This window comes from Miniopterus natalensis, chromosome 2, assembly GCF_054644295.1.
Source record: "Miniopterus natalensis isolate mMinNat1 chromosome 2, mMinNat1.hap1, whole genome shotgun sequence".
Lineage (NCBI taxonomy): Eukaryota > Metazoa > Chordata > Mammalia > Chiroptera > Miniopteridae > Miniopterus > Miniopterus natalensis.
Window position 1 is genome coordinate 92,882,276 of NC_142082.1, and position 16,832 is coordinate 92,899,107.

The following is a 16,832-nucleotide window of genomic DNA, read 5'->3' on the forward strand; positions in this document are numbered from 1 at the left end:
GTGCCCTTGATCAGAATCGAACCCAGGACCCTTTAATCCATGGGCCAACACTCTAACCACTGAGCCAAACTGGCAAGGGCCTAACACTTCATTTTTTAAAATTTTTATTTAATATATCTTTATTGATTTCAGAGAAAGGAAGGGAGAGGGGGAGAGAGAGATAGAAACATCAATGATGAGAGAGTCACTGATCGAGCCCCCAACCCAGGCATGTGCCCTGACCAGGAATCGAACCCCGATTGCCTGGATCCTAGGTTGACACTCAACCGCTGAGCCACGCCCGGCTGGGTAACACTTCATTTTTAAAATGAACAAAATAGTGATACAGATATAGTTAACATCCCCTCCCCCACGATAATGCTCTTTACTACCAGTTTCTGCAGTATTTTGCTGATTCACCAAGGAATGGCCAGGTCCTGTCTGATAAGAATGTGGTAAGCTTCACAGAGACAGTCTCTGGAATGAAAAAGTTATTGTTAGTAGATGCAAAAATTAACTATTGGTAGTTTCCCAAATCCAATTTCCTCCTGCTAACTTAGGTCTTGTGGAGAAGCTTTATTAAAACAACTTTTCAGGTAAATTCAAAAATCCCACTCCTAGATAAGCCTATTTACTTATGGCTTCACCAAAATCACTGACCTAAATTCCTGTCAGTTTGTCACAGAGATGGTTTTCTAGCTCACTGTCTCACCTGCTCTGCAAGCTGAGGCTTCAGTCTGTGGTTTAATTAGAAATTGAGTTATAAGAATAGATAAACTAACTCTTGAGTTTGTTTGCTGGGGAGGACACAAAGAGAGACTCAAGGTAAATGTAAATCATCTCTATCTTGAAGGGTGAGGAATTAATTTTAAGAAGAAAAAAATAAATGGTAGCAAAAAATAGTGAAACTTTAAGTTAGGCATTTGCACTTTTTGCTTATTTTCAACCAATTTTCCTCACAGCAGAAAGAGTGGTAGAAAACCTAGGTAGCATCTAGCCCCAATTTATAATCCTCTAGTGGCTTCCATTTGCTCACGAACACCTTACACTGTGGACTGTGTGAGTGCTACCTGACCTGGCCCTATTTGTGTGACCTCATTACTCCTGTTCCCTTGTTCTTCACCTCAAAGTCTTACTGGTTTCTTTTCAGTTCCTGGAAAACAACAAGTATTTCACTTGAGAAGTTATTTTTTTCTACTTACCCGTTAGCTTTCTTTAGGTATAAAATAGCCCCTCCTGGGAGAGAGCTTTGCATAAACACCCTTTCATCTTATTTTCTATTCCAGCCCCCTTTTTTGTTAACTTCAGGACAGGCCACAATTAAAAAAAAAATTCCTCTTATTTTTTCTTGGTTTTAGTCTGGTTTTTCAATGAAAATGTCAGCTTTACAAGGGCCATGTCTGACGTACTAATCATTGTTTTTGTCAGCATCCAGCACAATGCATGGTACGTAGTGGGGGTTCAATAAATAACTGATGAAATAAGAATGGATAAAATGAATCTTGAGTTTAGAATTTATAATCACATATGGCTGCAGGCTAGAACTCTGTATCACTCATGAGATCTGTAAAAAGAAAACAAAACAAAGCCCTTACACTGCTCTGATGAAAGTCAAATGATTTCTGTAAAAGACTACATTATTTTACACCGCTGGTGAAAAAAGTATCCCTGGCCGTGCCCGCGGCTGAGCGGAAGGCGGCCGCGCCTCCGCGTGTTCATCTTGGCAAACCCGCCAGGGACGTCTTCACCAAGGGCTACGGGTTTGGCCTAATAAAACTTGATTTGAAAACAAAATCTGAGAATGGACTGGAATTCACAAGCTCAGGTTCAGCCAACACTGAGACCGCCAAAGTGACGGGCGCCTGGAAACCGGGCGCCGGGGCCTGCGCGCGCCCGAGGTCCGCGGAGCAACGGAGCCCCGACGGCGCCAGGCGCGGCGATGGCCGTGCGAGATCAGCTTGCACGCGGGCTGAGGCTGACCTTCGATTCGTCCTTCTCGCCAAACACTGGGGGGAAAGAAGTTAAAATCAAGACAGGGTGCAAGCGGGGCCCATCAACCTGGGCTGCGACGTGGCTTGGACACCGCCGGGCCTCGACCACGGGCTCTGCGGGCGGGCGGCTGCCGTGGGAATTTTGAGACCGCGAGTGGCCCGGAGCGACTTCGCGATTGGCTACAAGACGGATGAATTTCAGCTTCATACTAATGTAAACGATGGGACAGAGTTTGGTGGCTCCATTTATCAGAAGGTCAATAAGAAGTTGGAGACCGCCGTTAACCTCGCCCGGAGGGCAGGAAACAGGTGCACTCGCTTGGGAATAGCGCCGAGTGTCAGAGCGACCCTAACGCCTGCTTCTCGGCTAAAGTGAACTCCAGCCTGATAGGGTTAGGATGCTCAGACACTAAAGCCAGCTCTCCAGCTGACACTGTCAGCTCTGCTGGATGGCAAGAACGTCAAAGCTGGCGGCCGCAAGCTTGGGCTAGGACTGGAATTTCAAGCATAAACGAAGACTACAGTCGTTTAATTTTAAACTGTTTTGCAGCATAGCTACCTTCAGAATATAGTGTACCTTTTAATGTTGTATGGGATGCAAGTATTGCTAAATGTCATGTTAGACCTCCAGGTTAAAGACGATTCAGCTTTAAGGTGTTACCCTTTCAGAGGTACAGAAGAAATCCAATTCCCAAACAGGCCCTTTCAGCTGTTGACTTGGGGGGAACGTGGCAGCCCCTAGAGGTGTCAGGTTTCTTTTTTATCTAGACACGGCTGCAAGTGGAAGCTGATGACTTGTAAGCACTTTGTAAATTTGTATTGCTTAAATGTATGAAATTATAACTTCATGAGTATTGAATCTTGATTTCCCACCCTAACTGAGAGAGGCTCACTGTTTGATGGTGTGTTCAAACTCATCTGACGGGACTTTTTTAGACAGATCTTCAGGACCTGGTTTCACCCCAGTCCATCACCTCTTCTGCACCAAAAGTAGTCTGCAGGGTTTGGTAGTTTCTTTTGTGCCATTTTGGGGTGGAGAAGGTGGATGTGATGAAGCCAATAATTCAGGACTTAATTCCCTCTCATGTTGTGGTTTTTTGCCCTTGCACCAGAGTGTGAAATAGCTTCTAAGAGCTCCAGCTGCAAGCTGGGAAGAGTCTGTGACTGTAATCACATGGTGACAACACTCAGAACCTAAATTAGCCTTCTGTTGTATTCTTGCCACTTGGTTTATTTTTTAGCAGTTTAATGGGTACATTTTAGAGTCTTCCATTGTGTGGAATTAGATCATCCCTTTCAAGTGCTGTAATTAACATCACTTAAAATAAAACTTGAATAAAATATTGAAACCTCAAAAAAAAAAAAAAAGAAAAAAGAAAAAGAAAAAACTATCCCTTTACCCCCTGAATTGCCTTGATACCTCTGTCAAAAATCAATTGACCATTCTTGCCCTGGCTGCTATCTCAGTGGTTAGTGAGTCGGCCCCTCGCACTGAAGGGTCCTAGGTTTGATTTCCAGTCACGGGTATATACCTGAGTTGCAGGTTCAATCCCCTGCCCCAGTCGGGCCCTGTGCAGAAGGCAACCAATCAATGTATCTCTCTCACATCAGTGTTTCTTTCCCTCTCTCTTTCTCTCTGTCTCCCCCTCCCTCTTTCCCTTCCACTCTATCTAAAAATCAATGGAAAAAATATCCTCAGGTGAGGATTAACACCAATAACAGCATATCAATTGACCATTCTGGACTTTCTGTTGTGTTCCATTGACCTATTTGCTATCCTTAGGGTAGCCATTCAAAAAGTAAAACAAAAAAAGGGGAAAAAAGCAAACCCTAAAACTGAAAGCAACCTGAAATAAATGAATCTAACCTTTTATCAAATCGGTAACTTAACTACCCAGAATTATTTCGTGTGACTTTTGGGGGAGAAATTTACGTACAATGAACTGCATAGACCTAAGGAGTACAAGTAGATAAGTTCTGATATCTGTGTGATCACCACCCCAATCAAGATACTGAGTATTTCCATTGCCCTAGAAAGAAAGTTCCTTTCCTGTCAATCCCACCAGGTAACAGTGTGCTGATTTCTATAACCATTGATTAATTTAGCCTGTTCCTGAAATTTATATACACAGAATCACACAGCATGTACATTTTTGTGTCTGACTTCTTTCACTCAATACAATGTTTTTGAGATTAATTTGTATTGCCACACCTAACAATGATTTTTGTTTTATTTTGTGTGATTTTCATGGTATGAATAGACTTCAAAAAGTTATTGTTATTAAAAATGAGACTACGAGACAAATAAAAGATATAATGACCAATTTTCTCTTTAAAAAAATTTTTTTTAATATATATATCTTTATTGATTTCAAAAAGAGGAAGGGAGAGGGAGAGAGAGAGAGCTAGAAACATAAACAATGAGAGAGTCATCACTGGTCGGCTGCCTCCTGCACGCCCCAGACTGGGGATCAAGCCTGCAACCCAGGCATGCACTCTGACGGGAATCGAAACGTGATCCCCTGGATCCTAGGTCGATGCTCAACCACTGAGCCATGCCCGGCTGAGCACCACTGTTTTCTCAATCACTTAGGCTTAATTCTATTTTTTAAAAAAGTTATTAATTTTAGAGAGAGAGAAAGGAAAGGAGAGAGAGAGGGAAAAAAACACACATATATTGATTTGTTGTTCCACTTATTTATGCATTCACTGGTTGCCTCTTGTACACGCCCTGACTGGAGATTGAACCCACAACCTTGGCATATGGGGACGACACTCTAACCAACTGAGCTACCTGGCCAGGGCCTCAGGATAATACTTGTTTCGTTGTTTCAAATATGTTTTTATTGATTTTAGAGAGAGAAGAAGAGAGAGTGATAGAGAGATAGAAACATCGATGAGAGAAACGTCAACCAGCTGCCTCCTGCACGCTCCCCACTGGGGATTAAGTCTGCAGTCCAGGCATGTACCCTAACTGGGAACTGAACTGGTGACCTCTTGGCTCATGGGTTGATGCTCAACCATTTAGTTACACCTGCCAGGCAGGCTTAACGCTTATTATGCCAACTCCAACCATCATTTTTTTTTTTTTAAAGCAAAGATGATTTAAAAATATATATATATCTTTACTGATTTCAGAGAGAGGAAAGGAGAGGGGGAGAGAGACGTAGAAACATCAATGATGAGAAAGTCATTGATCGAGCCTGCAACCTGGGCAGGTGCCCTGACCGGGAATCGAACCCCGATCGCCTGGATCCTAGGTCGATACTCAACCGCTGAGCCATGCCCGGCCGGGCCCAACGGTCATTTTGATTCTCACTCACTCTCATGATGTTAACGGTGAACCGAATTAGACCTTAGCCCTTGAGTTTGCCTAAGAAAGAATTCAATGCCAAGAACTCTAACGCAAGAAGTTTATTTAGAAAGTCACAGAGGTACAAGAAGTGAGCCAGCTGGGCTGTGTGTACTCAGGAAACAAGTTACAGATGTTTCTATTTCTCTCTCCCTTCCTCTCTCTCTGAAATCAATAAAAGTTTAAAAAAGTTACAGAAGCAAAAGTAGGGTCCTTGGAGTTTAGGAGAAAGCAAAAAATACGCGCATAAGGAAAAAAGTGGGGGACAGGCACAGGTGTGCTCTAGAGAGAGAGAGAGAGCATGCACTGCATCCTTTGTCTTACGGTGTTTATCAGTTCTCTAAAGGTGGGGACTTTCGGGGAGGTCTCGGGGAGGATCTCAGTAGACTATTCATCAGCTTTCCAGGTGTGTCCTTTCAGGGTCCTGGGCTCTACAGATTGTTGGCACTAGGGGAGGGGGTCATTAGTCATTGCATCAGGTCTTGCTGTGGGCCACAACATTGCTTTATCTATTTTTGCTGCTTTTCTGGGCCTGAAGCTGAAACACAACTGAGGCCTAGATGTTATCTCTAGTTTGACCAAAACTCTGTCTCTGTTGTCTAAAAACCTGAAGAACCTTCTTGTCCTGAGAGTTTAATGCTTAAAGGAATGGTAGTTCAAAGGCATGTATGGAAGTCCTATGAAGCTATTCTCTGGCCCCTTGTTCCTCCTCTAAGGGGGTCTAAACCACACCACATGACTCATGACATGCTAGGGGAGGAAAGGTCATTCTGGGGGGAAGGTTCTAGACTTAATAGTTGTTTTCTTTAGTTTTGCCTGTTGCTAGGCACTCAGGACTTTCAGCCCTGGTTACATTCTGTACTAGGCCTATGGTTCCTGCACTGCTCATGCCTAACTGCTTACCCTACCAATATCAGTTCAGGTTCTTACTGCTTTTTTCCCCAAGGCTTAATTGAGCTATGCATGCCATACAATTCACCTATTTGAATATCTTCAAGTAGCCCTGGCTGGTTTGGCTCAGCTGTTAGTGTCCCGTTGCGTAGTCGTTCCCCCTCCCCACTAAAGGGTCACTAAAGCATGGTTTAAATACTATTCCCTCTGGACTGGAACTAGATACCATCAGTGACTCCCGCAAACCACGCTGAGTTTAAGTAAACATCCATTAACACACATTCTATTCCAGGTCCAGTGCTAGGTACTGTGAACAAAATGGATCACTACTAAAGATTCCCTTTATCTCCACAGTGCCTCTACTCATGCAGGCCCCTCTACCTAGAATGACCTCTCTACCCCCCCCCCCGCCCCCGCCAGAAATCTTTCCTAACTTTCAAGGTCCATCTTCCCCAGCAACTGGCAGCGAACTTTGCAGCTCTCCAGGAACTTCTCTAACACGCTTGCTTGCACACACTTAAAGCTCAAAATTTGTTTGTGGGTACAGGACATGTTCTGTGCATGCAGCAATGCTCCTCGCCTGCCTCTCTCACGGCACATCAGTATACCACCTCTCTTCCACCTGCCATCAGTGATCTCCGTCAACCCCAGGAATCATAGATTTGAGCCACTCCTGGGACGAGCGGGCTAGGAAAGTTCGGCTCCTTCTGGTCATGTCTGCACGAAGAGACCTCCAGACCTCTATGGCTCGTACTTCCGCTACGGAAAACAGAGCCGCTCCTTCCAGCGTTCTTCGGCACCCCCCGGCCGGCCGCGACGCCGGCGGTGACGGAAGCACGCCGTGGGTGACGTAACCCTTCAACATGGCGGCGGTGGTAGGTTAGGGCTGCTGGTCGAAGCAACCACTGTCGCTAGAGGACCCTGTTGGAAACAGCTGCCGCCACCGCCACCGCCACCTCGTGTTTCATTTCTTCTGGGGCAGGGGCCAGCGTCGGCTGAGGGGTTTGGGGTTCCGGGCAGGCGGAGCTGGTCCTCACCCAGCTCTTCAGGCGGTTTTCACTTGGTAGGAAGTTGTCCAGAAACTGTGCCAAAACACCGGCTCCTCAGTGGTTCCGACGACACGTGAGTGTCAGTGAATGTGTGACCGTGACTGTGCAAGTGTGCGGGTGTACCGGGGCTCCTTCGCATGAGCGTTCTCGAAGCTGAAAGGGCCATTTCACTGTTAAGTGGACTTGTCCAGGGAGGTCGGACTGCGAGCATTCGTGGAGCGGGGCTTCCCGAGTGTGTTGCGGGAGGCGAAGGTCTCGGCCCTTGCTCTGTACCTTCGCACTGAAACCCGGCTCCATTTTTCGGACAAGGGTGGGAATGTGTACATTTTTTTGGTCGAGGAAAAGGTTTTCTTGTGATTCGTTTAGAATGATTATAGATTAGCTCTGCCAATCCTGGTCGTTTTTTCTTACAGTGTTAAAATTGTTTTTATCCTTTCTTCACTGATGTTCTGCACCATGCTGATGTTCCCTCCCCCCCCCCCGAAAACCTTCTTTACTCTTGGAGGCTGTACAACTCGCAGTGTGTTGTTTCTTTTTTATCCTCTCACCATTCCAAGGAGACCCCAAGTTTCTTTCCTTCATAACCGACTATGAAGGAAAACTGCTAGACTTTTTGAGTTGAGTCTTTAACCTAGGGTGAAAATCTGACCGATTTGGCCAGTTCACAGGCTTCAGACTACTAGCTTTAAGTCTTAACCACTCCCCTCACAAGTGGGTGTTTATCCAAAATAGATCTCACTGTCTCTATTTAGAAATTTTAAACTAAACTGATAACATTACCCACCCCCCCGTTTATATGATATAAAGTAAAACAAACAAATTCTTTGCGAAATTGTCAGTAACATTTCCCCTGGAGGTTTGTTGTAAACCAGAATGTTGATATCTGCCCTGACTTGTGTGTCCTTGGATGAGTTGCCACACCCTTATGCTGCCTTTTTCTTTCTTTTTTTTTTTAATCTCCCAGAAAGTTAAGCAAATGTTTGTGTAGGTAGTGAACTTTCTTAATATACACAGTTTGATAAAAAGAGCTAGAGAAACAGAAACATCATGTGAGAAAGACACATCAATTGGTTGCCTCCCACACAGCCTCATCCCCGGAAGGGATCTAACCTGCTACCCAGGTATGTGCCCTTGACCAGGAATCGAACCCGGGACCCTTCAGTTCATGGGCTGTTGCTCCGACTACGGAGCCACACTGGGAAGGGCATGAAATATTCTTCATTTGATGATAGGTCATTAAGGATTTTGAAAATTCTTTAACCTTTTGGTCAAGTACTATTATCAGTCCTCTCCCCCAATGACTCATTTTCTTATGGAGGATTGTAGCCCAATAGTTGAATTCAGTGGAAGGATATGTAAGGTTGAGTCCAACTAGTTGAAGAAAAGATGTGCTCACTAGCACATCAGTTAATCAATATTTACTAAATATCGTATACACCAAGCTTTTAGGACAAGTGATTTACAACAATAATAATCATTGTTTTACTTATATATGTCTTGCCCTGGCTGAATAACTCAGAGCATTGACCCAGTAGGCCAAGGTTGTGGGTCGAGTCCCAGTCAGGGCACATACAAGAATCAACCAATGAATGAATAAATAAGTGGAACAACAAATTGATGTTTCTCTCTGAAATCAATAGATAAAAATTAAAAAAAATTAAAATAGATTTCTTACCAAATATTTTAGACATACAAAACAAGTTTTAAGCAGTTACTAAGTACTGTCATCCTGCTTTTTATATTGTTTTTCAAACATGACTTTGATTCATAACTCATTCCAAATAAGTGGTCACCAAGAGTTCTTAATATATATTACAGAGTTGAAGGGACGGGGTGTTGTTTTTTTAACAGCTTTATTGAGATAATTAGCATATACAACTCACCAATTGCACAATTTAATGAATTTTAATACATTCACCGAGTACACAGCCATCACCACAATTTTCATCACCCTAAAGAGAAACCCACTACCCACTAGGAGTCATTCTTTTTTTTTTCTTTTTAATCCTCACCCAAGGACATGTTTTTATTGATTTTAGGGAGAGAGAGAAACATCCATGTGAGAGAGATACGCCTCCTGCTGCCCAGGACAGTGCACCAACCGAGCCGCAGGGCAGCAGTATTTTATTTTATTATTTTATTTTATTTTTTCCATCTCCGCTTCTCCCCTCTATGCCCCCCCCCCCAATCATCACATTGTTGTCCATGTCCATAAGTTCTCTCTTTTTTTTTTAAATCCTCAACTGAGGCTATTTTTTTCCATTGCTTTCCAGAGAGAGTGGAAGGGAGGGAGAGGGGAGGGGGCAGAGGGAGAGAGAGAGAGAGAAACATTGATATGAAAGAGACACATCAATTGGTTGCCTCCCACACCGACTGGGGCTGGGAATCAAGCCTACATGAGGTATGTGCCCTTGATGGGGAATCGAACCTGAGACCCTTTGGTCCGAGGATCGATTCTCTAACCACTGAGCAAAACTGGCCAGGGCTTGCTCTCTCTTATTTTTTTTTGCTCAAACCCTCCCCTTCAACACCTCCTCTACCTCCTCCACCTCTTCCACCCCCTCCACCCCCTCCACCCCCACCCCCTTAGAGCTGTCTGCCTGCTCTGCCATTTTATTTGGTAGTGCATTAAATTCCATGTAGGAGTGAAGTCATATGGTACTTGTCTTTCTCTGACTGGCTTATTTCACTTAGCATAATGTTCTCCAGGTCCATCTGTGCTGTCACAAAGGATAAAAATTTATTCCTTTTTATGGCAGAGTAGTATTCCATTGTATAAATATACAACTTTTTTGCCCACTCATCTACTGGTGGACACTTGGGCTGCTTCCAAATCCTGCATATTGTAAATAATGCTGCAGTGAACATATGGGTACATATATTCTTTCAAATTAGTGTTTTGGGTTTCCTCAGATAAATTTCCAGAAGTGGAATCACTGAGTCATAAGGCAGTTCCATTTTAAAATTTTGTTGTTGTTGTTAATCCTCACTAGAGGATTTTTTTTTTCCCATTGATTTTTAGAGAGAGTCAAAGGGAGGGAGGGAGTGGGAGAGTGAGACACACACACATTGATTGGTTGCCTCCCACCCATGCCCAACTGGGGCTGGGGATCAAACCTGCAACCCAGGTGTGTTCCCTTGACCTGGAATTGAACCTGTGACTCTTCAGTCCATGGGCCAGTGCTCTAACCACTGACCCACAACAGCCAGGGCCATTTTTAATTTTTTGAGGTAACTCCATACTTCTTCCCACAGTGGTTGCACTAGTCTGCATTCCCACCAACAGTGCACTAGGGTTCCCTTTTCTCCACATCCTTGTCAACACTTGTTGGTTGATTTATTGATGATAGCCATTCTGACAGGTGTGAGGTGATAACTCGTTTTAATTAGCATTTCTCTGATGATTAGTGACGTTGAGCATCTTTTCATAGAGTCATTCTTTATTCCCTCTCTCCCCCACCTACCTGGGCAATCCATTTTACTTTCTGTCTCAATAGGTTCTCTGATTCTGGACATTTCATATAAATGGAATTCTATATAACATGTGGACTTTGTTACTGGCTTCTTTAAGCATAATGTTTTCAGGGTTCTGCCATGTTGTAGCATGTATCAGTACTTCATTCCTTTATATGGCCATATAATATTCCATTGTATGAATATACTCCTTTTTTTTTTTCTTCATCAGTTGATGGGCAGTTATTTCCACTGTTTGGCTGTTATATGTAATGCTGCTATGACCATTCATTTGCAGGTTTTTGTGTAGTCATGTGTTTTCATTTCCCTCTGGTATATACCTAGGAGTGTAATGGAGTAACTGAATTTTGCCTCCCTTTTACACAAGCTATCTACACATATATGAGAAGCCTAATTAGTTGTATGTCTGGGTAGAGGGTGAGACTCTCTGGGTAGAGGGTAAGGCATTCCTCTATATTATCTGTGAGTGCCAACTGATGAGTGAAAACATTTTTGAGCAGCTCTTTTTATTTTATTTTTAAATTTATTTTTATAAGTTTATTTGAACCAAACTGACAACAATTGCCAGGAAGCAAAGTCTCAGTGGATTGAGAAAATGCTCCCTGGACAACTCTTAACACATGCTTGAACTAGAGTTCAGTTAGGTGTGTTTCAGTTGGAAAGGGATAGCCTCCATGAGAATACTTAGGGTCTGCTGAGTTTTAATTTTTTTATATTTTTATTTTATTGATTTCAGAGAGAGAAATGGAGAGGAAGAGAGAGATAGAAACATCAATGATGAGAGAGAAACATAGATTGGCTGCCTCCTGCACGCCCCCTACTGGGGATCAAGTCTGTAACCCAGGCATGTGCCCTGACTGAATTGAACCGTGACCTCCTGGTTCATAGATTGATGCTCAACCACTGAGCCACAGCGGCCAGGCCAGTCTGCTGAGTTTTTAAAATGACACCTTGCTCAGTTGCATTTCCCAGCTGTATGGGGTGAATTATTGCAATTTCACAATTTAAGATTTTATTTGGCCCAGCCGGCATGGCTCAGCGGTTGAGCATCACCGAGGATCCAGGCAATCGGGGTTCGATTCCCGGTCAGGGCACATGCCTGGGTTGCGGGCTCGATCCCCAGTCGGGGACCTGTAGGAGGCAGCCGATCAATGACTCTCTCATCATTGATGTTTCTATCTTTCTATCCCTCTCCTTTCCTCTCTATGAAATCAATAAAGATATATTTAAAAAAAATTTTTATTTGTAGGAAGTTCAAGATCAGATAGACTAACTTACAGGTATAGAAATCAGTGGTGCCTGGCCGGTGTCACTCAGCATTTGAGCATTAACCTATGATCCAGGAGATCGAGGTTCGATTCCCAGTCAGGGTACATGCCTGGGTTGTGGGCTCAGTCCCTGGTGGGGGGTGTGCAGGAGGCAGCCGATCAATGATTCTCTCATTGATGTTTCTATCTCTCTCATTCCCTCTGCCTTCCTCTCTCTGAAATCAATAAAGATATATTAAAAAAAAAGTCAGTGGTTACCTTTGGTGAGGGAGGGTTAGCTATTGACTTGGAAAGAAGCACAAGGGAAATTTCTGAGAGAAATGTTCCATAGCTTTTCATAGATGGTGGTTGCATACATGAAATGTATACATATGTAAAAATTCATTAGGATTTGTGTATCTTATATGCAAATTATCCCTAAAAAATACAACCCCACATATAGCTTGTTTCTTTTGAAAACGAGTAAATCTGGCAACAGAGGGCTCACATTTGACCACAGCTGGCCGGGGGAATGCTCATGCTACCTCTCCACAGACCCCACTGTTCTCTATTGTCACCCCCAACCCTCACACTCAATTCTGCTGTCTCCCAACTGCCCCAGATCCAGCTACCCTGGCACGTGGATCAGGCTGGGAGTCCTGAGTGATGTCGCCACAGCAGCCACCAACCCAGACCACCAGCAAGCAGACTGATCAGACTTTAGTTTTTTTTTGCCTGGCATTTGGAAGCAGGACTACTTCCTTCACGCTGAGCCAACAATCCAATGTGGCAGGAAGCCTCAAAAGAAAAATCCTTATCTTCTGAATACTAAAGACTGCTCAAGCATTTAATTGAAGAAATTTAAAAAATGTGACAGTATTTGTATTCCAAGCTGGTGAAGCAGGTCATACTGAAGACATTTTTTAATCATTGAAGCAAATTGTGCAAACTCTTTTTTAACAGAGATGCACACTCTCTGTTGCCCCAGTTTGACCTTCAGATACAGGGCTCCTCCTCCTTGGTCTATGGCTGTGCTAGGGCAATTTCACAATTTTTATTAGGATTATGTAAAGATTTGACTTTTTTAAAATTTATTTTTTTATAGAGATTGGAAGTGGAATGTACAGGGAGAGAAACATTGATGTGAGAAACACTGATTGGTTGTCTCTTGCATTCACCCAATTCAAACCTGAAACCTGGGTATGTGCCCTGACTACAAGCATTTTGGTATATGGGATGATGCTCTAACCAACTGAGCCACACTAGCCAGGGTTTAGGATTATTTAATTTTCCTTTTTTTTGAAAAAAGTCTTGGAATTCCATAGGAGCTAACAAAGCATGGATTTTAAAAAACAGTTACTGGATTCATGTTAATTTGTGGAACTTAAAAAAAAAATTTCCTACTCAGACTACCAGTGAGTCTTGAGACTAGAAGTGTGGTAACCAAAAAACTTTGTTTATGTTTAAAATGACAAGTTTTGGCCCAGTTGGTGTGGCTTGGTTGAGCACCGTTCCATGCACTAGGAAGTTGCTGGTTCGATTCTTGGTTGGGGCACATGCCTGGGTTTGGGGCTCGTTCCCTGTGGGGGCGGTATAGGAAGCAACCAGACCATGTTTCTCTCTCATCGATGTTTCTGTCTCCCTCTCCCATCCTCTTTCTGAAATCAATAAACCTGTAAAAAATTACAGGTTTTGATTTGTGGGTGAGTTATCTATGGATTTTTATTTTTCTCTTTACAAACCAGTATTATAGATCTGTTAACTCCATATTACTTGAGTATTTAACAGCCCTACTACATTATAGTTTTATTTTAGTGGAAAAAAATGGTCTAAAAACAAAGAGCTTCCTAAAATAATTTAATTAAAACATGTTAAATTGGCCTGGCTCGTGTGGCTCGGTTGAGTGTCATCCTGTGCACCAAGAGGTTGCCATTGTGATTCCCAGTGGAGGCACATCCCCAGGCTGCAAGCTCGATCCTCAGTAGGGGGCATGCAGGAGGTAGCCTATTGATGCTTCTCTCTCATTGGTGTTTCTGTCTTTCCCTCTCCCTTCCTCTCTCTCTAAAAATCAATAAAAACATATTTAAAAAATAATTTAAAAACATTTAAATTGTAATGTGTTTCTGTTATGGTTCTAAGGGATTAAGGGCTACAATATAGGTATGATATTCTAAATTAGTATGTCAGAGGTAGGTGCTATAAATTTCTATTAAAATTTTTTTTATTGATTGATTTTAGAAAGAGAGAAAGAGATAAACATTGATTTTGTTCCACTTATTTGTGTATTCATTGGCTGGCTGATTCTTTTTATTATTATTGATTTTTTTTTTCAGAGAGAGAGGAAAGGAGAGGGAGAGAGAGAGAAACATTTATCTGAAAGAAACATTGATCAGTTGCTTCCTATACATACCCCAACTGGGATTGAACCTGCAATCTCGGTATGTGCCCTGACCAGGAGTCAACCTGCGACCCTTTGGTGCATAGGACAATGCTTGAACCAACTGAGCCACACAAGTCAAGGCCATTGGTTGATCCTGGTATGTGTCCTGACTGGGATCGAACCTGCAATCTTGGCTGCATATAGGAGGCCCTCTAACCAACAAGTATCCAAGTTGATCATGATCAGACAAATTTGGGAAACAGCTGCAAAACATTCATGGCGAAGATTTGCTTTTCATAAGAATTTAAAGTAGAATTTAATAGTTGCTGCATACCTTCTGGTTAGATTTTATAAAATATGCTTAATTCACCTGGCCGATATGGCTCAGTTGGAGCGTCATTCATGCACCGGAAGGTTGCAGGTTAGATTCCAGGTCAGGGCACATACCTAGGTTGTGGATTTGATCCCAGGTTGGGGCGTGCACGGGAGCAGCTGATCCATGTGTGTCTCTCTCACATTGATGTTTCTCTCCCCGCCCCCCCTTCTCCTTCCCTAAAATCAATTAAAAAAAGCTTAATTCCTACAGTCCTATCCATGCTAGCATCCTGAGATTTGCATTAATACTCATAATAGAAATCTTGTTAAGAATGCAAACCATTTATTGTCTGATTGGGATATTACATTTGTTACTGAAGGATCATGGATGTTTTATTTGTGACTGGTTTTGAAGATGCCACCAACTGAATTTATAAACGTAGGATTAAGTTACCCTAAGTTTCCTCAGGCTGTTCATCTGGCTAACAACTACTTGTAACTTAATAGAGGAACAAACTAAAGGTGTAAGGCAGAGAAAGAAACATCTGGGTAACACAGAAATGTTTAATAGCTTGTTAGAATTGTGTAAAAGGTAGGAGTTTTAATATTTAAGATCATCCTTATATTTAACCACTCTGACACTAAGAACACTTATACCTAATTTGAATTCTAAAAGGTTCTACTTGATAAAATTGAAAGGCTAAAAGTAACTATGTCCTTTTCATCAGTTAAGAAGCAGCTTGAGATGTCTTAGATATGAAATGTGCTCTGAGTTGATGAGGCAGTAGTGAGGTGAACCTGAGTATTGTTCCCTGCTTCCAGGAAAGCTCTGGATGGTGGTCTCAGATCACATTTACTTTCCATCCAATTTTTGGTTTTTCTTTGCCCCATCCTCAGAATGGACAAATTTGCTTCTTTTGATACTCTGCGTGTTGATACTCTGGTACTTGGAAAAACCACCTTGTTTTTTTTGTTTTTTACCATTTCTTCGTGCTATTGTTAGGGTTAGTGTTTTCACCTCTGCATTTCTCTCACCCAGCACATTGTAGTAAGTGTGATGCAGTAAGATTTCTGCATAAGATTCTGCAGTTAAGGGCTAACAGCTCAGAAGTGAAGAGGCTGTACTTAACCAAATGCTTGCACTGTTAACTGGATGTATGATTTTGGGCAAATAATTGTCTATTCTTGTTTCTCCATCAATAAAGTGGAGACTATTACATTTTCCTTCTAGCATAGAGGATTACTGTGATGACACATGGAAAAGTGCTTCAGAAGTAGAGGTCTTATGCAGATGTAATTTATTTATGATACTAGAAATTAAAGAGCCCATTCTGCAGTATGCTGATTAGTCACTAAAGAATGTTGCAAAGAAAGTGGATGCCTTCTCTTCCTAGAACACCCGTAGAGTACATGATCCTGTAGTAGTGCCTTGGAGTTTACACTTGTCATATTCTCTATGCCTGTGTTCTGTAATTTAATACAAATGTACTGGATATATAATAGTGTTCCTGAGGTCTGTCTACCCTGCCACATTAACACAGGCCTGAATGAGCTGGCTCTGTTGCTATACAATTGGACACTCAAACTGTATTTGTAGTTGGATGGATATTTTATACTGTAGGTCTGGTATGTTTATAAGTAGAATGTCAAATACACATTTAAATTCTAAAAACCATATCTTAAACTTAAGTGATTGAAGTTTATATTACCTTCTTCATTAGTGTGAATCATTGAGAAATGATGGATATAATCACCAAATACATGGGTGTATGGATAGTAGTATGTATATTAGAGCTGAGGACTTCATTGCAAATAAGGATGGTGAGTGTGGAAGATGGAAAATGATGTAATCCATGATTAAGATTGCATATATAGCCTGATGGGCATGGCTCAGTGGTTGAGTGGTGACCCATGAACCAGGGCACATGCCTGGGTTTTGGGCTTCATCCCCAGTAGGGGGCGTGCAGGAGGCAGCCGATCAATGACTCTCTCATCATTGATGTTTTTATCTCTCCCTCTCCCTGAAATCAATAAAAACATTTTAAAAAAAAGATTGCATGTATGGTTAGGCAATTGAAATTTGTAAGAAAATTTGAAGAGAACTAGGTTAAAAATGAAATTTGGAAACTCAGTGACCTATACTTTGACTAAGGC

General features: G+C 42.4%; 1 protein-coding gene and 1 pseudogene across 2 annotated transcripts in view; both read left to right on the plus strand.

Moving 5' to 3' along the window:
- The first annotated feature begins 1,918 nt into the window (after nucleotides 1-1,918).
- On the plus strand, nucleotides 1,919-2,481 carry LOC107537701 (non-selective voltage-gated ion channel VDAC1 pseudogene; annotated as a pseudogene).
- Nucleotides 2,482-7,081: 4,600 nt separating this feature from the next.
- BCL2L13 (BCL2 like 13) overlaps nucleotides 7,082-16,832 on the plus strand; it is a 94,998-nt gene continuing 85,247 nt past the window's right edge. Inside the window, exon 1 of one of the 2 annotated variants that reach the window (XM_016213789.2) lies at nucleotides 7,082-7,335. The gene's annotated coding sequence lies outside the window, so the exon portion shown is untranslated. The remainder of the gene's footprint in view (nucleotides 7,336-16,832) is intronic. The other variant, XM_016213788.2, reaches the window with a different exon arrangement.